The 25,928-nt window shown below is 33.5% G+C and overlaps 1 protein-coding gene across 1 annotated transcript in view; it reads right to left on the bottom strand.

Moving 5' to 3' along the window:
• LOC120415637 (uncharacterized protein DDB_G0271670) overlaps window positions 1-25,928 on the bottom strand; it is a 73,868-nt gene that overhangs the window by 43,165 nt on the left and 4,775 nt on the right. Inside the window, exon 2 of the mRNA XM_039577236.2 lies at window positions 14,317-14,351. The gene's annotated coding sequence lies outside the window, so the exon portion shown is untranslated. The remainder of the gene's footprint in view (window positions 1-14,316; window positions 14,352-25,928) is intronic.

The raw sequence follows: 25,928 nt of genomic DNA, 5'->3' as shown, positions 1-25,928 counted from the left end.
TATTTTTCCGAAAATACAAAAAAAAATTCCCGCATTTCCCAAAAAAAACTCTAATAAATTTAAAAAAAACAATAAAAATTTCGTTTCGTTTCATACCCTTATGTAAAATTTTGGTATTTTTTGAAAATTTTAGTATAATCCAGCAAAAAACTGTTTCTAAGTAAAAAAGTATATAACATTTTGCTACCTATATTACAAATTTTGAAAACTTTAGTGTTTTCCAAAAAAAACTTTTATAAGTTGAAAAGAACTAAACAATTCCGCTTAGTTTTATACCCGTATTGAAAATTTTTATAATTTGAGTATGTTCGAAAAATATGGTATTTTGTAAAAAAAAAAATAGTATTTCCAAAAAATCCTTTAGTAACGTTGAAAAGCATACAAAAAATCGCTTGATTCCATAAAAAAAGTGTAGTGAAAAAGCAAACAAAATTTCGCTACCCATATTGCAAATTTTGAAAATTTTAGTATTTTCAAAAAATAAAAAACTTCTATAAGTTGAAAATGCATAAATAACTTCGCTTCATTTGATACCCATATTGCAAATTTTGATAAATTGAGTATTTTCGAAAAATTTAATATTTTTTGGAAATTTAAGTATTTAAAAAAGAGCTTTGAAAAGGTTTAGAAACATATACAATTTCACATTATTTTATACCCATATTGCAAGTTTAGGAAATTTGAGTACTTTCGAAAAAACATTTTTTTATGTTTTTAGTTCTTTCCCAAAAAAAACTCTAATAAAGTGAAAAAGAAAACAAAATTTCGTTTTGATTGTTACCCATATTGCAAATTATGAAAATTTTAGTACTTTCGAAAAAAGCGATATATTTTGAACAAGTATTTTTACTTTGAAACTTACTACACTTCTTTTTAAAAAAAATATATTCTTAGCAAAAGCATTGAAAATGCAGCATGATATGGTTGAATTAAGTTAATTTTAGAATGATTTTTAAAATGAGTTATGATCCATTATAGGCGAAAAGAATCATCGAAACAACGATAAAGTTATCATTAGACGATAATATTATAGACGATAATTTTAACGATTACAAACCTTGCTAAAAATTAAAATGAAAAAGGAGTAGAGAATTGCTTTATTTTTTTCTGATATTATTGATTTCTTTGTAAAATTCTAAAATTTTCTCTGAATACTGTATCCGTGAATATTCTGAAATATTTATAATTCTTTCAATATGGGTTCAAATGATGAGAAATTTTGAATGCATTTTCACTTTATAAGAGTTTTTTTTGGAGAAAATCAAATTTTCACAAAATGCAGTATTTCATGAAAATACTTAAATTTTCATAATTTTACATGTGGGTTTCAAACGTTGTAGTTTTGTGTGCACTTTATTAGATTTAAAAAAAAAATCACGAATTGCCAAAATTTTTTTTAGCTGCTTAATTTTTTACAAAATACCGTATTTTTTCGAAAATACTAAATTTTTCCAAATTTAAATATAAAACGGTGAGAATTTTCTAACTGTTTCATAAAATACGGTATTTTGTATTTTGAGTTTTTCCAAAAAACGCTGATAAAGCAAACATGAAATCTGGAGTAACATTTAAAAGGGGCGGTACGACATTGCTCTTACGGCCTTTCGTTCCATTTAAACACGTGTAATTAAAGGCCGTAAGAGCAATGTCGTACCGCCCCTTTCAAATGTTGCTCTAGAAATACAAAAATTTCGCTTAGTTTGATATTCAAATTGAAAATCATGAAAATCAAATTATTTTTATGAAACATGGTATTTTGTGATAAATTTTGGGAATTTTACTCAAAGTACTCTAAAACGGTGAAAAATAATATATGGTATTTTGCATGATTTATTAAGTATTTGAGTATTGAATACTAACAAATATCATTTCATTTGATATCTATATTGCAAATTTTGGAATGAGACCACCCATAAACCACGTGGACACTTTTAAGGGGTAGGAAGATGGGGGCCGTTTGACCACGCTCCATACAAAATTTGTTTTTTTATGGACAATTGTCCACGGAGGGGGCAGAGATTTTCAAAAAAGTGTCCACGTGGTTTATGGATGGTCCCAATTCGAGTATTTTCCTAAAATACGGTTTTTTAAGAAAACTTTTGTATTTCGGAAAAAACTCTAATAAAGCAAGAATTGATTACATACATTTCGCTTCGTTTGATGTTCCAAATGAAAATTATGAAAGTTTTAGTATTTTCATGAAACATGATATTTTGTGAAAATGTTGAGCATTTTATTTAAGTAAGCTAAACCGTGAAAAATATAATAAAATTTGGCATCGTTTATTAATTGCATATTTTTTTTTGAAAATGGGAGTATTTTCGTAAAATACAGTTTTTTGTGATAATTTGGGAATTTTACAAGAGAACACTCTAGAAAAGTAAAAATTCATACAAAATATTGCATCTTTCAATACTAATATTGAAAATTAGAAAAGTCTTAGAATCTTCATGAAATACGATATTTTGTGAAAATGTAAGAAATTTATTTTAATTTTTTTCTATCTTCCATATTTTTTTCTCAGTGGGTTTAAAATCAAAATTTTCATGTAAAATTGATCCAAAACTGTTAAAAAACAGAAAAGAGATATCCTTGAAATTGACTGTAATAATGTGTCAAGCAATTTTGAAAATTAACGCTTTTTTTATTTTTAAAATTAAATTATTTTTATTTTATTTTTGATTAGGCTTAAAATTTGTACCCAACATTGTTTTTTTTATGGCAACAAGTCACTTGTTTCAACCATGTCGCAATCCACATTTCCAGTAACAAGCCGATTCGCAACGAAAACAATTCAAGTTCCCACCACAGTTCAATAATCACAATTGCTACAAATCCCTCTTTCATGTTTGCAAAAAGACACAACTACAACCAAGATTTACGACCTGTAAAACAAACACAAAAACAGAAATAAAGTTGGCGCGCAATTTCCTAAATGCTTGACGGTGCATAAAATCATAATTTCTGCTGCTGGCCCATCAGGTGAGGGACCGGGGCTTGGCCACGGTTGATCTGCTCACTGACTTTGACCTGGGCCAAGACCATTGTTTCGTCGGCTTTATTGCCAAAGTTGCGTCACGCTACGGTGATGATTTATCAGACGATTGTTTGCCGAGGGAATTTGAATCGTCGTTTTGCGGAGGGTTGGGTTGGGTAAGGGTTTTGCAATTTATGACGTGGACCTTAGGCCTTAATTTCGAAAACGTTTATCTTTTTTTTTTGAGAAATTGCAAGTATTTCTGAATTTATCTGAGAATTTTACCATCTGCACCTAGTTCATAATAATTATTTCCACCCAACAAACTCAGAAGCGATTAATCACAGCTGTAAATAATCCGTCGATCTCGGCTCTTCCAGATGAAGAATCACATTTGCGCCGCGTTGGCACATTTCCATTTCTTTGATGAAAGTGCGCCATTATGGCACAGCGCAAAACAAAACGCCCTCCCCACAACACTACAATCTTTCAACAAAGCTCTAGTCTGTTTTCTTCGCCCCTCACCCCCCCATTCAGATCCGGCATCACTTTGATTAAGGTGTTATCTAGATTAGGGAAATGAGAATGGTGATTAGTGTCTGGCCTGGCAAATGGTGAGATGGCGATTTTTCTAACCAAGTTACTGTTTTGCTTTTGTGAAGAATAAGCTTGAGATTTAGCTCAGGTTTGACACATGTCAAAACTGGTATAAAACATTTGAGATTATTTGTTTCACCTTTTTTCAACTTTGTCTCTGATACTGAACTCATCGTCAAGGAACCTTTAACTAAAATGAATGATTATACGTAACATTAAAGTGTTCAAGCATCAAACTGACAGAACTGGTATAAAATTCTTTAGCCAGATCCAACATCAAAGAATTAATGAATTGTTGAAAAAAGCTATTGCTGAATAGAAGTAAAACATACTCTTCAAATTGAGTTCTCCATCCCTTTTAAACACTTGCCAAAACTGGTATAAAATCACTTATGATTATTTTTTTAAATATTTTTTAAAGCGACTTTTCTCAAGCGTACTGCATCATTGCAGGACTAAGGTAAGCGGTTGAACTTAAAATTTTAGCCACAATCTGTCAAAAACTGGTATAAAATACTTTGGTCTAGTCTTCAAATAAATGTGGAGTTATTGATAACCGTTATTGCTTGATAGAAGTAAAACATTGAATTCCTGTTTGATTCTTTACTAAACTGGTATAAGACAATTGGGATTGTTTTTCTGCTCATAGATGACGGATTTTGGTTCAAGTTAATTTCCCAATTTGAGAAAAATGAATTTCACGATAAATTTTATATTTGAGTGCTTAATCCAGCTTGTCAAAACTGGTAGAAGATACTTTGGAATTAAAGCAACAATTTTGTCAAATCTTATAAATAATAAAGAAATATGATCAAGTTTCAATATACCGAAGCTTACCAACTGGTTTAATAAATATGAGCTCTAATAGACAAAGGTACGGGAATTTCGTGTTATTAATAACAGTTTCTGCTTGACAGAAGTGAAATATTATCGTCTTTTTGAGTTCTCTATTTCAAGGGTACTATTGCCACAGCTGGTATAAGACATCGGTGATTGTTTTTGTTTATTTTTTTAATTTTCTGCTTCGTTACGGAACTCAACTTCATGGTACCTTTAAATATTGCTCATAGTTCTCTTTAAACAAAGGTTTTTGATTGGATGTCAAACTGTCAGCTGTCAATTTTCAAAAAAGTGGTATAAAATTCCTAGGGGCTTATATCCGAATTGCAAAAAATTAAATTCATGATTAAACATATTGCCAAAGTAAAGTAAAACATTCTCCGATGTTTAAGTCCTGAATTCAAAGGTGATGCTTGTCAAAACTGGTATATTTTTTTTTCCTTTTTGGGGCCAACATTTTTGGAAAAAAGCATATTTTTCGTAAAATGTGAAATTATCTGAAGTAAAAATTTTGTCAAGTTTTAAGACATACTATAACTGTCAAAACTGGTATAAAATATCTGGGGGCTAAAACTCAAAATTAATGTAAAAACCTTATCTGATGATTGAGCTCTCTTCCTATTCTATTGTTCAAAATGTTATTTTGTTTTTTTATAGCATTTTTCTGGAAGGTTAACTGGTATAAAGATCATTGGGATTTGTCAACAATTCAGACAAAAATTAAACTCATGATATGAATTATTGCTTAAGTCAAGCAAAGCATTTCTTTGAATTCATTCATGATTCATGAAATTCATTTCTTAGTTATTAATTTCAGATTCATGCTTATTGTAACTGGTATAACTGGTATAAACTGTTGCTTATAAAGATATTTAAAGCTATTTTTTACAACACACAACATGATTTCTTTTTTAAGAACGTCAGACTCTATAATATAAGTAAAAAATTATCAAATGTTGAAAGATTGAACCGTAATAACTGGTATAATATATCCAGGGGCTAATTTTCAAAATGAGAAAAATGTGGAATTCTAATCAAAAGTAATTGCTCAGGTGTAGCGAAAGATTACTAATGAGCAATGATTGTGTAAAACTAATCCAAAGCCGTTAAAATTGTTAAAATTACAAAACTAGTATAAGACTGGTATAATGTAGGAATTGGTAACAAATTGGTTTTCGGTCAGAAAAAGTGATTAATTGTCAACCTATCAATATTTTTGAAGTGGTATAACAAATTCTTTGATTATTTTCTTAATTTAAGAATACGATTTTAGAAATATAAAACCTAATTTGATGTTCGAGTCTTCTTTAACAAACTTCGATATCAAGAAACCACCTGATATCGAATTGGTTTTCGATGAAGGCAGGTGTGAAAATGAGTTTTTTCAATCATTTTTTTGCTTGAAAATAAGCGCCTCAGTGCAGTTGGATGGAACTTTTAGTGATCAAGTGTCAAGACTGGTATAAAAAATGATGTTTCATGCAGAGTTGTGAAAATCACTGATGCCGACAATGTTTTCCGGTCAAGTTAAGTGTAGTAAAGAGAATTGTACAGTGTTAACCTTTCAATTTGTCAAAACTGGTATAAATGGGTAAAGTGAATTTTTAGAAGTAAGTTTTTGGCCATCAATATCAATGTGCCTTGTTTCGATCGTATCAAAGTAGGTGTCGAAAAGAGAATTGGACTGTTTAAATATCAACTTTTGAAAACTGGTATAAAATCACATTATTTAAAAAAAATCAAGAAATTTTGAATTGAAGAACGATTACGATTTCAGGGCGCTTATCGTTCGCTGATGATCGGATTTTCAATCACGAACTTCAAAATCATCGTATCTCTTTGTGAAGGTAAAAATCTGTAAATTTGTCAAAACTGGTATAATTTATTTGCGGTCGTATTGATTTAAGATTTTTAATTAAAGCTTGTTACCTCAATTCTCCGATAATCGAGTTTTCAATTACGGACTTCAAAATCAAGGAACCTCCTCGTTTTGAGTTGGTTTTTTTGATGAAGGTAAGTTTGTGAAAGTGAGATCATGGAGATCAAGTGAACTGAAGGTAGGTGTGTGAAAGTGAATTTGAGTTGCTCAAGTGTCAATCTGAATTTTAGTGATCAAGTGTTTGTCGAAAATGGTATAAATTGAATGCGATTTATTAATTAGCTTTTTTGTGAAGGTAAGCTTATGCAAGTGAAATAATGAAAATCAAGAAAACTGTCAATTCTGTCAAATTTCACCCTACAAATCACTGCTAAGTGACTCCATCGTTTGTTTTTTCTCAACCCAAAGAAGTTATTCAACCCCGAGAATCATAACAAAAACTCCGGGGCCAAGAGTGGAGGTCGGGAACTGGGAAGCTCATTTCATAATTTTAAGTTTCCTTCAGCAGACGACGAAGACCACCCCGATTAAGCTCCAAGATTGAGCAGCAAAAGATTAACCAACCAGATAAGTTTTGCGTGGGGGTGTTCGGGGGTTTAGTTGAGACTTGTGTTGCCAAGATCTTGATTGCAGAGGTGCCAGGGGGAGGCGCACTTTTGCTTTCCATTAAAGTTGATCGCAAGCGATTTGAGCAGTTGTTGTTTTTTGCGGAAGGAGTCAATATTTCAACAAGAAATTACAATTTTTGATATTTCAAGAAGGAATTCCTCGAATGACTCACATAGTACCTTAAGTGACTCACACTTAGTCATAAGCCACACAAAAATTGAACCATCTCACGTGCCCACTACTCTCCAAGATAAAGCAAACGCACCTTTTGTGTGCCCCAGAAGTGGTGATAAAGTGCCGTAAAATTAAGCCATCATCATTATTGTTCAGCCCATTTTTGAGGGGAGGCCTGAATCAAATTGATAACTGCTGCGGTTACGGCCCCCCAAATTAGGTCACTTAGGTCTAATCTTACAACACCTTAAAAAAACCTTACTTTCACACCTCGTTAACCTAAAAATGCTGGACACGAACTAGAAGACACGCTGTGTCTCAAGAAATTGTGTTCAACTAATCTAACTTCACGTGGTGAGTGTGTTTTCCCAAGAGGAGGGAAAAATTGCCAATCACCAGCCAAATTCCAAATAATAGCTCAATTACCCCAGAGTTATGCAACGACGCAAACATCAAAATGATACTCGCCGCAACATCATCATATGTTCGAGAGCTAATAACGCTCTCGGGTGCACTTGCCTGTAATATGGCGAGCGGGGTTCAGGTTGTTGGCTTCTCAACGATGGTGATCTTTTTGGCGTGAGTCATGCCACAAGTGTGGCGGGAAATGCCTCCCCGCTCAAGTGTTTGAAGGAGGTTTTGTTTTGCTCGGATGTTTTAGAAGCGGTTATTAAGTCATTCCGAAACTAATATTGGTTCAATTGTGAGGGGAACCGTTGTTGTGTCATTCGTGGTGAGAGGTACTGCACTATTTAGCAGCTCTGTTGAGGAAAAGTGACTTCCGGAAGTCGTCGTTTGATGGCCATTTTTGGCGGTTAGGCCAAAAAAGTCACAAACGTGAGAATGGTCGACGTTTCGTTATGAGAGCATAACGAAAAATTGAACCACCTGATTGACAGATTCATTTGACGTCACTTGACAGCACTTCACTTGACTTCATTTGGCTTCACTTGACTTTATTCCAGTTGACTTCACTTCACATGACTTCACTTGACTTCAGCTAACTTCACTTAACATGACTTCACTTGACTTCATCTTGACTTCAATTGACTTCAATTGACTACACTTGACTACGGTTGGCTTCACTTGACTTCACTTGAGTTCACTTGACTTCACTTGACTTCACTTGACTTCACTTGATTTCACTTGACTTCACTTGACTTCACTTGACTTCACTTGACTTTACTTGAATTCACTTGACTTCACTTGACTTCACTTGACTTCACTTGACTTCACTTGACTTCACTTGACTTCAATTGACTTCACTTGACTTCACTTGACTTCACTTGACTTCACTTGACTTCACTTGACTTCACTTGACTTCACTTGACTTCACTTGACTTCACTTGACTTCACTTGACTTCACTTGACTTCACTTGACTTCACTTGACTTCACTTGACTTCACTTGACTTCACTTGACTTCACTTGACTTCACTTGACTTCACTTGACTTCACTTGACTTCACTTGACTTCACTTGACTTCACTTGACTTCACTTGACTTCACTTGACTTCACTTGACTTCACTTGACTTCACTTGACTTCACTTGACTTCACTTGACTTCACTTGACTTCACTTGACTTCACTTGACTTCACTTGACTTCACTTGACTTCACTTGACTTCACTTGACTTCACTTGACTTCACTTCAACTTATGTTGGTACCTCGATGCTGAAGTCCGTAATAGAAGAGTCGTTCATTTTAACACAATTTTACTTACCTTAACTGTATTAAGATATCTCAACCATTGCTCGAGAGTACCTCAATGTTGAAGTCCGTAATAGAGATCAAATTCTATTCTTCATTTTTAGCAAAGTTTCCTTCTAAACAAGATTTACGTCCTGCCTCAAGGCAGAATTTCAAAATCAAAAATGTTCCTTCTACCAAAAGCCACCTACCATTATTCTCCACGCAGAAACCCATTATCGTAATATTTATGGCCCGCGGTGAAACCGCGCGATGATAAGGATTCTTCTTCCTCATGCATACACCACCGAAAAAGGCAAACATAACATTCGTTATCCCCGCCGGTGTAGACTTTTCGGGAAAGTTCAGCACCGAGGAGGGAGGCTGCGATGATTTCCATAAATTTTTAAGGTTCCACCTTCGAGAAAAAGGACGACCCACGCCGGAGGCCAATTTTGCGAACAAGGCTCAACTTTAAGTTGCGAACCGCAAAATAGTTGGTGTTTTCATTTTTGAGATGCGGGAGCTCATGTGTCGGAAAAGCGCCACCTGAGCCGGAAAAACTTTATGGAAATTCGAGCGAGAGTCGGAAAATCAAAGAAAAAGATCAAGCAATTTATGCACCGTCAGCCAGAAAACGAAGGGGGGGGGTCGCATTTCTTATGCATTGGAAAGCTTCTTTTACCGAGGGGGAGGGCCAGGAAAAGGTTTGGCAACATTAAAATTCAATTACTAAGGTGAGAGAGGGGGAAGGAACGAGACGTTGACCCTTTTGAATTAATAGAGTTGCTCGAAAAAAGGTCCCTTGAGATACAGGTTTTTTAAGTTTTGAATTAATTTTCGTTAAATAAAAGTGGCTCAATTTTCATGGAAATAGCCAGAACATGAAGTGTGAAGAAAAATGCATAAACAGAAAAGGAAGTTGGTAACAAAAGAGCTCAGATTCGTTAGTTGAAGTAGGAAGGAAAAGTCAAAATGAGAAGAAAGAATCAAAAACATCTTTTATCTTTTCGAAAAAGCATCGAGAAGTCTGGAAAAGCAACTAGATAAAGAAAAAATAATAATATATGTAAATATGAGTCATTAAAAGAATATAAAAGAAAAAACAAGAAGCTAGAAATAGAAACTATGAAAATCATAAGTCAGAATCAAAAACTGGAAACAGAAGAAGAAGCCAACAAACTGAAAAAATAGCACAAAATAAGAAAAAGTAACTAGAAACTGAAAAAAAGTAAAAAATAATAATAAAAAAAAATATTAAAAAAAAAACTATAAATAACCTATTATCCAGAATGATTGAAAAAACAAATAAAAAACAAAATTACGCCCTTTTGAGATGTTAGTCTTCATTAATTTTTTTTAAAAATATTGTTATCAAAAAGATTGGAACACTTCATGAATTTTGCAAATTTAAGCATTGAAAATAGGACCATTAAATGCTGAGTTATCGACATTAGAAAATGTTCGGTTGTTTGGGTGAGACTTGGAATACATCAATTTTTCTATTTTTAAACCGTTGCATGGCAATATCTCGGCAACTAAGGGTCGTACCAACAAAGTTCAAAAAACAAAATATAGAGAATTTTGTTTTGCCCTTTATTTACCGTGTATCATTTTTTATCAGTCCTTATCCATACCTACAACTTTGCCGAAGACACCAAATCGATCAAAAAATTCTTCCAAGAGGTACAGGTTTTTGAATTTTCATACATCATTTTTGTATGGACAGCTGCCAAATTTGTATGGAAAATTATATGGACAGACTTATGAAAAAAAGACCGATTTCGTAGAGATTATCTAATAAGTCAAAAAAAAAAAAATCATAAGCACTAAATAAAAAAAAAAAAGAAAAAGACGCATGAAATTGTTAGAGGTAAAAAAAAGACAAAACATTATAAAAGAGCTAGTTGTAAAAAAGGCACTATAAACAGAATAAGAAACTCAAGGAAAGCTACAAAAAGAAAAAAGATACAAAAATAGCAAGAAAGCAAGCCAAATATAAATTAAAAAAAAAAGTACAAAAAGAAGAGCAAGAAATCTGAATTATAAGTCGGTGAAAGAATATAAGTTAAAAAAATCTTTAAAAAAGTTTAAATTGAAAATATAAGAGATAGGTCAACAAAAGGAAAGAGAAACAAAACGGGAAGCTTTAAATCGAAAAAAAACGCTAGATAAAAGTCAGATTTATAAAAACAAGTAATAGTGAAAATAGGAAACATTGAAAAAGCCTGATTCAACAATAAACTATGATAAGGAATTTATCAAAAAGTGAGAAGTAGAAAACTGGATGAAAAATCATAAAAGACTAAAATAATTACACCAAACTGATGTAAGAAATTTTTAAAGCAATCAAAATTAATAAGAAATACAAATAAAAATTAGAAAAAGAGCAAAACAATCTAAATCGAAAATATATAATATAAAAAAAAAAAACAAATTCAACATAAGGATAAAGAAACAAAACAAGAAGCTAAGAATCAAACAAATTATCTAAAAGTCAAGTAAAGGATCAAGGAACAGTGAAAAAAGCCAGAATTATAAAATAAAATTGAAAAATAAACTATCGAAAATAAACAAGCAAAAAAATACTCAAATTCACAAAAACTTTAAAAAACTCATCATAATCATTATCAAAAGCATTTATAAGTAATACAAAAAATCAAAAATATGGCAAGAATAGCAAGGATTTGAAAAATATGTCAACATTAGATAAATAACAAAAAAATAGGATACGAAAAAGATATGTTAAATAATTAAATTAAATGTAGAACAAGTAAGAAAAGAAAAGAGTATTGAACAGTCGAAATCAGAATTAAAATGAAATCGGAAAAAAGTTATTACTAAAAAAAGAAGTTAACTGTTCAAGAAACTGGAAATGATTTTTTTTAACAAAAATAAGACTAACAAAATGTAAAAATAATGTTAAAATATAAATTGAATGTTTAAAAGTAAAAAAAAAAAGAGAAAAATTATTGAGAGTAGAAAACAAAACAAAAACTAACTTAATCCACCTATGTGGTTGGAGCCTTCCTCACTTATTACCATCAATGGCTGATATGATGGAATTGTACAAAAATTTCATCTATTTTTTAGATCCGGAATAAAAAAGTACATAAATGTCACTTAAGTGACCATATCTCGAGACAGGGTTACCAGATCTTCAATGTTTTTAATTCGTTGGAAAGGTCTTTTGATAACCTAGCCAACGATGAGTCGGATGGTGGATCGGGACATAGTTTACATACATTTAAGTGAGATCCGGCTTCAAAAAAGTACATCAATATCACTTAAGTGACCATATCTCGAGACAGAGCTGCCAGATCTTCAATGTTTTAGGCTCGTTGGAAAGGTCTTTTGATAACCTAACCAACGATGGGTCGGATAGTGGATCCGGACATAGTTTACAAACATTTAAGTGAGATCCAGCTTCAAAAATGTACATAAATGTCACTTAAGTGGCCATAACTCGAGACAGGGTTGCCAGATCTTCAATGTTTTAGGCTCGTTGGAAAGGTCTTTTGATAACCTAACCAACGATGGGTCGGATGATAGACCCGGACTTAGTTTACATACATTTAAGTGAGATCCGGATATATGTGAAAACACATTTTTATACATAACTTTTGAACTACTTATCAAAACTTCAATCTGTATAAAACTCGATCTATGGGACCTTAAACCAAGTCGAATGCAATAGGTTCGGGTCAAATCGGTTCAGCCAGTGCCGAGAAACATGAGCTAGTTTGTTGGTCACATACATACATACACACACACATACACACACACATACACCAAAAGAAGAAACTAAACTGGTAAAAGAAGTCAATAATAAAAATAATAAAATGGAAGCAAAAAAGTATAAAATATATAAATTTGTAGAAGCATCGTAAATAAAAAAGAAAATAAACCAAAAATAAAAACGTACAATATTATTCAGTAATTAATCACAAGTCCAAAACGCAAATTAAAATGGGATATGCAATGCTTTTTATTTCCAATTCAAAAATCACATTCTGTCATTTTGACAAAATGACAACTTGAAAGCATAACTTTCACCACAGACAAACAAAGTTACACAATTTTACTTTTTAACAATATGATCACTTTTACTGGTCACATAATTTTTTTTTACATTCCTTATTATTGATGTCCATAATAGATAATAAACTAATGTTTTCAAAAACCAGACAAATTTCACTTTTTTCCGCAATCGATTAAGTGCAAACAGTTTCCCAGACACGAACCCCACTCGCAAATTTTGATGTCTTCGCGCATCAAAATCCGTACACATAAATATTGCACACGCCGTTTGCCGCAAAAGTGCGTGACCAACTTTTGATTTTCCACATTTGCGCGATATGCGTTGCACGGAGGTTCCAGTCCCTTATTGCATCCGAATGAAGAAAAAACACGCAAAAAATGCATTATTCATGACACTTGCGTGGGTTCGTGCCCGTGCTTTTGATGTGTGCTCCGACATTTTCATTATCACACATTTAATTTTGTTCGTTTCAATGCAAAGTGCAGTGCGAATTTCGCTTTCGAATGCGGGACGGCAAATGAGTTTTTGGCGTGGGTGGATTGATGGAAACTTGTTTGAAAAGAGGAAAAAAAGTAGATTTAAAATTTAATTTAATATAATGACGCCTTAAACAAACCAAAAGATTAAAGTTTGATGAAAAAGTTGAACAAAATCTAACTGTCAATATGAACAATCACAAACTCACCACAGCAATTTTAAATTCACCACAACTCATTTAAATTTCTTGCGGTGCTTAATTTCACAACTAGTTGGCTCTAGCGACGAGTGATCAATAAGAATTTAATCAAAAATAGCGAATGATTAACGTTTGTGCTTGTAATTATTTTCGAAAACCGTGCATTTCATGCTGGCAAGCAAAGCCCTGTAATGTCCAATGCACAAACGATCGTGGTGGCCCGCGGGGGTGGTGAATTTTAATATTATGGTGCTCTTTTGGCTTCTACAGTCAAACAGACACACATACACTGCTGTTTGTTTTGCACCGCGTGAGGCGTCAACAACAACAACAGGGCCATTGATGGCGAGCAAAAAGGAAAAACGAAGAAACCAAATTTGGTAGATATTCAAGGGAAATTTTATGGAAATTTATTCATGCAAATTTGCCGAATAATTCCGGAAAAAGCTTTAAAAAAAGTTTAAATGAATATGTTTACAAATTGGCAACACTGTCCACCCTCACAGAAATGTCATCATTTTTACGTCAAAATTGACAAGCTGATGATAATTTGGATGTTTCTGTCATAATTGTCAATAGTGTTTGAATGTTATTTATTTTGTTAAATCAGTAATTCAATCAAAACAAGTGAAACAAATGTGAGCAAGCCAGTTTGTTTACATTCCGTCTTTGGCCCGGTTACAATGTTTTACTTGAAACGTTGCAAAAAAGTCGTTTGCAGTATTTGTGATATCACTCTACTTAATTAGAACAAGTAGAAGGAAAATCCTCCATGACCTGTAAAACCAGTAAACTTATCAAGAACTCCCTTTACGTCAAAGTCATAACAAACTTACGTCAATTGAGGCCGGCAGCGTCCCCGGTGAGAATTCTGCAAAATAAAGAGAGAAAAAAAGAAGAAAATAAACAACATTTCCGAAAGTTTTGTGACACTGGCAAGGAACGAAACGGAAATGAAACGCAAAAGTTTGTTTTTCCCGCAATGACGAGGGTAACGAGACTAATTTTCCCCGGCAAGGTTGGTCGCCGGTTTTGCCCATTAAAAGTGTGTCTTTGTGACGCAAAAGTTTGGCCAGCTACTGTACGAGAAATTAAATTTCGGTTTGTACGTCATTCCTGAAGGAAATCGTCAATTAACGTGACAAAATAAATTGTCAAAATTGTCAAAATTGTCAAAATTGTCAAAATTGTCAAAATTGTCAAAATTGTCAAAATTGTCAAAATTGTCAAAATTGTCAAAATTGTCAAAATTGTCAAAATTGTCAAAATTGTCAAAATTGTCAAAATTGTCAAAATTGTCAAAATTGTCAAAATTGTCAAAATTGTCAAAATTGTCAAAATTGTCAAAATTGTCAAAATTGTCAAAATTGTCAAAATTGTCAAAATTGTCAAAATTGTCAAAATTGTCAAAATTGTCAAAATTGTCAAAATTGTCAAAATTGTCAAAATTGTCAAAATTGTCAAAATTGTCAAAATTGTCAAAATTGTCAAAATTGTCAAAATTGTCAAAATTGTCAAAATTGTCAAAATTGTCAAAATTGTCAAAATTGTCAAAATTGTCAAAATTGTCAAAATTGTCAAAATTGTCAAAATTGTCAAAATTGTCAAAATTGTCAAAATTGTCAAAATTGTCAAAATTGTCAAAATTGTCAAAATTGTCAAAATTGTCAAAATTGTCAAAATTGTCAAAATTGTCAAAATTGTCAAAATTGACAAAATTGACAAAATTGTCAAAATTGTCAAAATTGTCAAAATTGTCAAAATTGTCAAAATTGTCAAAATTGTCAAAATTGTCAAAATTGTCAAAATTGTCAAAATTGTCAAAATTGTCAAAATTGTCAAAATTGTCAAAATTGTCAAAATTGTCAAAATTGTCAAAATTGTCAAAATTGTCAAAATTGTCAAAATTGTCAAAATTGTCAAAATCGTCAAAATTGTCAAAATTGTCAAAATTGTCAAAATTGTCAAAATTGTCAAAATTGTCAAAATTGTCAAAATTGTCAAAATTGTCAAAATTGTCAAAATTGTCAAAATTGTCAAAATTGTCAAAATTGTCAAAATTGACAAAATTGTCAAAATTTTCAACAGTACAGTAAGCAAATTTTGAAGCTTGACGTGGGAAACGAGTGCCCAATTAATGAGTGGAAGGGTGGGGTTGGGTTGTCCACGTTTTGGGCTGACCACACTTATAATTACACACCATGATTTTAACTGTAGTTGTGTGTGTGTGAGCTAAAGTATGCTGCATTAAGACGTAAATAACAAGTTGAATTAGCTGCACGAGGTAAGTTCACGTGCAAACATGGAGTTGGGAGAACACTCGTTTCTTGCTTCGTGACAAGCCCCAAGGTTCTGGAGCTTTTCTTCTTTTTTCTCTCTGTATAATGTTAGACTTGCTATCAACTGTTAAAACAAGGAAAAGTTGAAACTTTTTTTTGTATAGGTAGAAGTTTTCCAATTTCAACGCAGGAAATTTTTCAACAAAATGTCGTGTGCACTTTTTACAGTGCATTTCTTCACTGCAAACATGTTCTAGAAAAGTTTAATCCTGGCGGTGGTGCTCGAACATACAAAGCTCTTATTTTTCTTCGGCCTCTTATGGGCGGGAATTTGTGCAGCTGTGCAATTGAAGTATTTGAGGAAAGAGAAAAAAAATCACTACAAAACGGGCACTTACTTGGTGGTAAGCGGCTTTAGCGGTGGGATCGTAACTGTGATTTGGCCTCCCCGTGAATTAAACTATGAGCACGTATAGACTTGCAGGCAGAAACTGGTTACGGAGAGGTTCTTGAAAAAGTTTGGTCATAATGCTACAAGGCAGACCATGTGGGTATTGAAAGGGCACTGAATTTTTAGCCAAGAGTGCCAATACATAAAATTAATGTCAAAATAATATTGATGGGAACTAATAACGTTGCTTATAAGCAAAATATTAAATATTATTACTTAAAACTCCAATATTTGATGCTAGTTTTATATTTTGGGTTGGATATCCCAAAACCAATCAAACTTTTGTGTCCCGAAAAAAAAGTTAGAGTTGCTGGAGCAACAAAAAGAAAAGAACATAAAATGGGTGAAAACTTTTGGGATCTCAGAAAAAAAAAAAACAAAAACGGAAATGGTGTCACCTTAAATTTGCTATTTTATTAGCTCAAAACAGAGCGATTTGTAACAGCTCTAAGTTGGGCTTTCCTTGTTCTAGGAAAAATGAAAAAAAAACTCTGAATTAGGAGGCATCTCTGCTCATTATGAATGCAAGATATGGGGCTTGGCAACTTTTGGCTTCCCAAGGAGGAAAAAAAAGCCGGCCGGGCGATTTTCTCGTTTGGTGGGGAAAGCTCAAAGTTTTCCGTGTTGGCCTTAAGTCTTATCGAGTTAGTTCAATTGCGCGAGATAAATAAAAAAAAACGTAGGACCAAACAAAATGGAAATAATAATTTAGGTCGAAAATAGGTTAAAGATCAACATTAAGGACATTTAACTTGATAATGGCAAATAATCAAACATTTGATAGAAACATTTATGTTGAGAAATTGAAAAAAATATAAAAATATATCGAGATAAAAAAAAATAATTAAAAAAAATTACAAACTATTTTTATAGAATTAAGATTAGTCATTTCCCAAAGATTGCGACTTGCAAAAACGGTCACGTGGAGACATCGGACGCCTTCCCTTCCTCCGGACCATAAGCACCGACTTCACGAGGAGGAAGAGGAAGCGACGAGACGAAATTCTGGGCACGTTTCTCATATTGATTGCCACCATGGTTGTGGATGCTGGCTGGCGCAAATTTTTCACGTCGGTTTTTTTTTTGCTTCTCTTGGTGGCATTTCTAGGAAAATTGTGATCACAGTTGAAAAATTTAATAAGATTTTCAAATTGATTTGTTATTTTTTTTATTTTTATAGAAATGTAAACAAAAGAAAAAATCTTTGAAAATTTCTCGAAGATTTTTTTCCGTGTAAGTCAAATAAATACTAATAAAAATTGATGTCTGTCAAAAGGTCTCACTCTTTCACTTTTCCTCAGAGATCACATCGTTCAACTGGTAAATGAGTGCCCAGGTCCCAGAGGTCACACCACTTTCGCAAAGTTTGCTGATCGGATGGATTTGCAAATAAAGTTGTTCCGAGCCCCTATGATATCTTGCTTGGAAGATGTGATGCGACTCACTAAGTAGGCATTTGTCAAGTGGGAATTATCCTAAAGCAGACATCATATCTGGACGAAATATTCAAATTTTCTTAAAAATATCTGAGATTTTGCTTCAAAAATGTGAAAATCAATGAAAATTCTTTGCAATCTTCCCGCAATTTGCCAAAATCATTTCAAGCATAACTTTTGAAGTATTTCGCGTAACGTTACAATTTTCAATAGGGACTTATGGGATCCCAAGTCGGATCGAATGACACCAACCCGGCTAAAATAGGCCCAGAAAGTTCCAAGATAATTGAGAGACAAATTTCGAATAACATTCCATCACACACACAAGCACATTTGCTCAGAATTTGATTCTGAGTTGATTAAATCAGGTATCATCAAACTAATTAACAATCTTCCACTTCAAAATCAAAATTCAGCTCAAAAACCTTCAATCTCAAGGCAATCTCGCCCGGACGATCAACCTAATTTCAGGTCAACCTTAACGATGTTGTCGCGCGCTCTCAAACGGTCAATTTCCTGCAGTCATAACAATTTTATCTGTCAGCTGATTAAAAATCTAATAAATTGAAAGCAGAGAGGAAAAAGCAAGCCACCAACTCTGCCGTCAAGCTGACCGGAAGTCGCCGTCGCATGTGCCGTCTTTCCGGTTTGATTTTTTTTTTCAGAGTTGGTTCCAATTCGAAATCGATACTCCGGTGTTGTTTTTGTTTTGTTTTGAAGAGCAAGGCAGTAGTGACAGCTGTTACGAGGAGTATTTTCAGAATAACGTACATATTAAATGGCAATCGGAGTGTTTTCATTGCATAAAAATTTGTTTTGCCATAGAGCAATATTCAACAACTTTCACAACTTTGACGAAAAAGAAGACAGCTTGACCAAATTTGTAAATAATTGCCAAAAATTTGTTAAATTTGGCTAAAAATTGCTTAAATTTGTAAAATTTGTAGTTGTAATTCTAATCTAATCTAATTTAATCTAATCAAAACCTAGCGCAGCCAATCTTTCGAAGGGATCCTGGAGAGTGCCTTAGTTTAGATGACGCCTAGCACTCTTCTTGTCATTTATTAACATTTGTAGTGCGCCATTGCATCGGAATGCATTGAAACATCACAAGCGTTAAAGCGGCCAGGCCTACTGCGTAAAGCCATATCGCAGAGATGACTCGTAATTGGGTTGAGTTTGAGCACTAAGTGTTCGAACAACAACACAATTCTGAGTCGACAGGGGAGGAAGAAGCGTGGGGACACACCACCATACGCTCCGAGATTTGGTTGTATTCGTTGGGAGCACCACGCAAAGAAGGTTTGGTACTCCGGGACCCTCTGGGATGGGACATTGTATTTCCACGAATGCCCTTGACACTATTTACCGTGGTTATAGCGCCACAACTCGCTCAAATTTGTAATTGTAATTGTAATTTTATTTGGCAACGGTATCATGTTAGTCTGACTTTTTATTTGTTTGCTTAAATTTACTAAATTTATTGAAGTTTGCTATTATTTGTACAATTTGCTAAAACATGCAAAATTTGGTAAAATTTGCTAACATTTGCTAAAATTTTCTATAATTTGCTAAAATTTTCTTAAATTTGTAAAATTTACTAAAATTTGTGAAATTTGCCAAAATTTGCTAAAGTTTTGTTAAATTTGCTAAAAATTGCTTAAATTTATAAAATTTATTATTATTTGAACAATTCCCAAAAATTTGCAAAATTTGAAATTTTTCAAAAATTTGCGAAAATTGGTAAAAAAAAAGCTTAAATTTGTAAAATTTGCTGAAATGTTTGAAATTTGCCAAAAATGTAAAATTTTCTATTATTTGTACAATTTGCTATTATTTGTACAATTTGCTTAAATTTGCAAAATTTGCTTAAATTGGTAAAATTTGCCAAAAAATGTAAAATTTGCTATTATTTGTACAATTTGCTTAAATTTGCAAAATTTATTAAAATTTTCTAAAATTTGCTAAATTTGCCAAAATTTGCTAAAATTTGCTGAAATTTGCTGAAATTTGCTAAAGTTTGCTTAAATTTGTAAAATTCGCTAGAATTTACTTTTAATTGCTGAAATTTGATAAAATTTGTAAAATTTGCCAAAATTTGCTAAAATTTGCTGAAATTTGATGAAATTTGCTTAAGTTTGCTTAAATTTGTAAAATTCGCTAGAATTTACTTTTAATTGCTGAAATTTGCTAAAATTTGCTAAGATATGTTAAGGTTTACTCAACACTCAAATTTAATAAAATTTACAAAAACTTTCTTAAAATTTGCTTAATTTTGCTTGATTTTGCTTAAATTTGCTAAAATTTGCCAAAAAAATTGCTCTTGAATTTGCTAAAATTTGCTTAAATTTTTAAAATTTGTAGTTGTAATTTTATTTTTATTTTTATTTTTTTTCAGTCAGACTTTTTATTTACCTATATTTGCTTAAATTTACTATTTTTTAAAAAATTGCCAAAAAATGTAAAATTCGCTATTATTTGTATAATTTGCTAAAATTTGCCAAATTTGGTAAAATTTGATAACATTTGTTAAAATTTTCTAAAATTTGCTAAAATTTGCTTAAATTTGTAAAATTTACTTAAATTTGTTAAATTTGTCAAATTTGCCAAAATTTGCTAAAATTTGCCAAATTTTCTAAAATTTACTTTTTTAAATTTGCTAAAATTAGCTTAAATTTGTAATTTTGCTATTATTTTAACAATTTCCAAAAAATTGCAAAATTTTAAAAATTTTAAAAATTTGCAATGTTTGCAAAATTTGGTAAAATGTGCTTAAATTTGTTTAAATTTGTAAAATTTGCTAAAATTTTTGAAATTTGCCAAAAATGTACAATTTGCTATTATTTGTAAAATTAGCTGAAATTTGCGAAATTAGCAAAATTGGTTTGAATTTGCAAAATTTGCGAAAATTTGCACAAATTTGTAAAATTTGATAAAATTTGTAAAATTTGCCAAAATTTGCCAAAATTTGCAAAAATTTGCCAAAATTTGCTAAAATTTTCCAAAATTTGCTTAAATTTGCTTTAATTTGCATAAATTTGCTTAAATTTGTAAAATCCGCTATAATTTGCTCTAATTTGCTAAGATATGCTAAGGTTTGGTAAAATTTACTAAAATTTTCTAAGATATGATACAAGTTGCTATGGTTTGTAGAATTTACTAAGATTTTTGAAATTTTCTAAAATTTGTAAAATTGACTCAGTGAGTTTTGATCATTTAAATTTATTGTTAAATTGTTGATTTTTAAGAGAGATCCACGTCTGTTTGTCTGTTGTGGGGAGCTATTAATTTGGCATCATCTAGTTGCTTGATGCTAAACTTGCCAACTGCTCAACTACCGGATAAACTTAATAACATGAAGCCATCTCATTAGCGGGTTCATCGAGCACAAACAACCTTGACATTCAAATGCGTCCTTTTTCCTCCCATAAGGGCAATGATCCAAACAACAACAATGTGTATAAAACCAGTCAGAACTCGCTGCCAAGCGCCAATCGCAAATTGATTCTCTCGCCGTTTTTTTATTTGTTACGATATTGCTCGTTTCACCAAAATTGGCACTGTCACATGTGTTGTAGAGCTCGTTATACGATATCCGTAAACATGATCCAAGGCTTTGCCGCGGCGTTTGCGATTTCAATAACACCGAGGGGGCCTTGGCACACACTGTTTATTTTTGCTACTCCTGTTCTTGAGCCCGGTTGATACCACTTTATCATTATCGCAACAAAAATGATAATCGAGCGCGCGTCGCAGACTGCGCGACGCGCACGTGACAGGTTTCGATTTCGTGTTGGTGGTGCGATTAGGGTGGTTCATTCTCGAAAGAATACCAAACTTTTAAATTTGTTTTGACAGTTTCTACAAGGTCAAAACGATTCTATTTGACAGCTGTCACTTTGACAGCACCGCAAGCGTTAATTTGACGCGGTCACCCTACCGAAGCTTCCTGATTTAGTAGCCCAGCCATAATGATGGCAGTCGGCCAATGCTCGGGTGCAGATTTGGCTGCGTTCACCTTCACAACTCTGCAAAAAAAAAAGACACGCCGCACGCAACTTGCCCTACAAACTGCGAGCGACAGACAGAGTTCCCAAATGAACCGGTTAGGCTAGGTTCACCAATAAAATTGGTTCGGCTTAAGCCTTCTTTTTTTGGTTCAATCCTGGTTCGGTGAACCATGAACCATGGCTTAAGCCAGGCTAACCCGGCTAATGAAAACCATGACTACGCATAAGTGTTAAGGTGCAACAATGCTACCGTGTAACAAATATAATGATGTAACAGTGTTACACCGTAACAGTGTTACACCGTAACAGTGTAAAACTGTTACGGTGTAACACCGTTACGGTGTAGAACTGTTACGGTGTAACACTGTTACGGTGTAACACTGTTACGGTGTAACACTGTTACGGTGTAACACTGTTACGGTGTAACACTGTTACGGTGTAACACTGTTACGGTGTAACACTGTTACGGTGTAACACTGTTACGGTGTAACACTGTTACGGTGTAACACTGTTACGGTGTAACACTGTTACGGTGTAACACTGTTACGGTGTAACACTGTTACGGTGTAACACTGTTACGGTGTAACACTGTTACGGTGTAACACTGTTACGGTGTAACACTGTTACGGTGTAACACTGTTACGGTGTAACACTGTTACGGTGTAACACTGTTAATGTGTAACACTGTTAATGTGTAACACTGTTAATGTGTAACACTGTTACGGTGTAACACTGTTACGGTGTAACACTGTTACGGTTACGGTGTAACACTGTTACGGTTACGGTGTAACACTGTTACGGTTACGGTGTAACACTGTTACGGTGTAACACCGTTACGGTGTAACACTGTTACGGTGTAACACTGTTACGGTGTAACACTGTTACGGTGTAAAACTGTTACAGTGTAACACTGTTACGGTGTAACACTGTTACGGTTACGGTGTAACACTGTTACGGTGTAACACCGTTACGGTGTAACACTGTTACGGTGTAACACTGTTACGGTGTAACACTGTTACGGTGTAAAACTGTTACAGTGTAACACTGTTACGATGTAACACTGTTACGATGTAACACTGTTACGCAGTAGTAGATTTAGGGTTGAACAGTATCATGGTGTAACAGAGCTCGCCGTTTAGCCTAACATTCTTTGATCAGGTTCAAGCCTGGTTCAAGCCAATGGTTCATTTTGGCTAGCCTCGCCTGGTTTGAACCAAATGAACCATGGCTCACGGCGCTCGTTGAGCCTGAGCGGACGATGCTTGCCGACGTGTGGAGTGAACCTGAACCAGAAAAATGAACCTAGCCTAGCCGATGGCTTAGGCTAGTGGGAACACTGGCGACAGACGCCAATGGCCCAGCATATTATAGCACATAACCTCTACGACACCCCGTAAAAGGAGTTCCTCGTTCCACGACACGCTCGGACCGGCTCTTGGCGGTCATGGCCAACTGCGGACGGACTTTGAGGTGCATCACCGCCAAGGGTTGAGATTGGTTGAGATGACCGCTGAATGAGAGGAGCTGTCAAACGACGCATGGACTGGTTCTGTAACACTTTTTCTGATAAGAGTTTAAATTTTTAAAATTTTTACAGATTTTAATTTTTTTTGAAATTTAACAAATTATAAATATTTTCATATTATAGCCAATTTTAGAAATTATAGCAAATTTTAGAAAGTATAGCAAATTTTACAAATTATAGCAAATTTTACAAATTATAGCAAATTTTACAAATTATAGCAAATTTTACCAATTATAGCAAATTTTACAAATTATAGCATATTTTACAAATTATAGCAAATTTGTCAAATTATAGCAAATTTAAACAAATAAAATTAATATGAGAGTGGTAGTTAAATTCATGTTATTAAGTTTATCCGGTAGTTAGATAGTTGGCAAGTTTAGGAACAAGCAGCAAGTTGATGCCAAACTAATAGATCCCTACAACAGACAAACGGACGTTAATATCTCATTAAAAAACAATTAAACAATACACTTTAATCAAAATAAATGTTTAAAAATAAATACTAGTAGAAATATACAAATTTTCATCACACCAAGCGTTTCTACCTATTCTCATCACTTTTGACGTTTTCCGCTATTCAAAGTACATTTTCAGATATATTAACAATGGAGAGTTGTCTGTTCACTTTTTTTAAGCTATTTATTACTTTAGAATAATCAAAATGCTTGAAATGACCACAGTTTTACAATTTACACCATGAGATTTAATAAAAGATTAAATGAGCAGAAAAGGGTTAAATCAAGTGAAAAACCAGAAGGAAGTGGGCAAGTAAATTTACATCAATCGAATCGAAATTTAGCCGCCAAATATACGAAAGTGTCTCTTAATTCGTTTAATTCAACCCAAAGTCTTATTATTATTTTTTTCTAAAATATAAAATAAATTAAAGGCGTCGCCACGTCTGGGAACAAAAATGCCCACAATCAGCACTGCACTGACATTAAACCGGCACTAAACGTCAAAGACTCGTCAAACAATGCGGGTAAAATAGGGGAAAGTGGGGCAAGTGTAACAAGCTAAGGAAATGCTCGTTATAACCCATTAAAAAGTTAAAAATCTGAAATCTGAAAAAAATATTACATAGATGATTAATAGTAAATTTTCATAATATCACTATATTTTGTATGGACATTTTTTTTTAACAATTGTTTATCAATTTTTAAGTACTATCAAGTATTTATTTCCCAATAAAATATGTTGTTGCAGCAATTCGTATTTTTTTCCATACTAAAAATCCATATGGTACACTTGCCCCACCTGAACAAGATTTTTTAAAAGCTCTCAACAAAAATAACCAAAAGTTAAATCATACTTCGTAATAGGTGCATGTCATTGGTAGGGACACTACTGATCTAGGAAAAATAGCATTTTGATAAAATGTGCCTTCAAACGAATCCTAAGCCTTATTTTGCACTTTCCAAATATTATAAGAAAACAAAGGTTTTGAAAAAACTTCACTAAATCTTATGCCCCGTGGCGTTTACGTCGTTTTGGCGGTTATGTGGTAGTAGAATCAGCTAATTGCATTGCCAGCAACAATTCCTCATACTGGAAATAATCAAAATTGTAAAAATTACTGCCGTACGAGCAATTGTTCCTCTTGCCCCATATGGTCGTCTTGCCCCACCTTCCCCTACAGTCAATTGAATATTATATTTTTCTTCATTTTCGTTTCTCTATCCTATCCTCCTCCTCCACCAACACCTCACCAGTCATCATTCTATTGTTCAAGTGGTTGTTGTGTGCACTGCATCACTCTCACTATCAGTTTCGATTTCAATTTGGAAGAGGAGAGTGAAGAGGTGAGGTAGTGAGGGTGGCTTTTAATTTCTTTCTTGTTTTTGTTTTTGTTGTTGTTGTTTGGCACCAGTCAGGTGAGAAATGAGCAGCGCCGCTGAAATCAGTTTACACTAACACGTGGGTGGGAGGGAGACAGAGAGGGTTAGACTCCCATAATTAAAATGCGTGTTTATCTTTTTTCCGAAAGGCAAGGCACACGGCTTTTGTTGTTTTCTTCGCTCGGTTTTCTTGTTTATTTTCAAAAGGTACACATACAGCACCGCAAAAGCGTTTCCAGAAGCACTTAATGGCTTCTTGATTTTGCTGCTGCTTTCAAAAAAAATGAAGAGGGAAAACAAATGCACAATCAAAACAACTCCTCAACCCACCCACCCACGCTCGCTTTTTAATGAAAAATTCCACGATTTGACGTTGACTTTGATATCTCACATCAAGGTAATGGTGCGATACCGATATGATATCGTGTGGATACTGTGAGACCGACGCACGAAATGGCGTGTGAATGTGAGAGTGAGTGAGAGAGTGAGAGGGAGAGGGCAAACGCAAATGATAAAACAACAATTTAGATGGGATTGCTCTTGGTAATGAAAGATTGGCGCGCGCGTGATTGCACTCACGACTTTGACCCGGTTGAGTTGAATCGTTGAGCGTTCACTCGTACACAAAGTTGGGAAAGGGCCAGGGCGCTAATGTGAAATGGTTTATTATTGTGTAAGGAAAATAGTGAGTTAAGTGAAACGAACTTAAAAGGTGATTTTATTAGTGTCGACAGTGGATTAGTTGAAATAAGTTTTAACAATGAAAGAAATACAACAATTTTTATTAAATTGACTGCTCAATCGAATAGATTTTTTAATGAAAAAGAGACATTCGGTTGCGAACCCCGGGTTAATTACAGTAAAAAATAAACAGAAATTAGGAGGCGACTAAATACACATTGTAAA

This window comes from Culex pipiens, chromosome 1, assembly GCF_016801865.2.
Source record: "Culex pipiens pallens isolate TS chromosome 1, TS_CPP_V2, whole genome shotgun sequence".
NCBI classification, from domain to species: Eukaryota; Metazoa; Arthropoda; class Insecta; order Diptera; family Culicidae; genus Culex; species Culex pipiens.
Note: the sequence above shows the minus strand (reverse complement) of the source record. Positions and strands in the feature narration are given on the sequence as shown.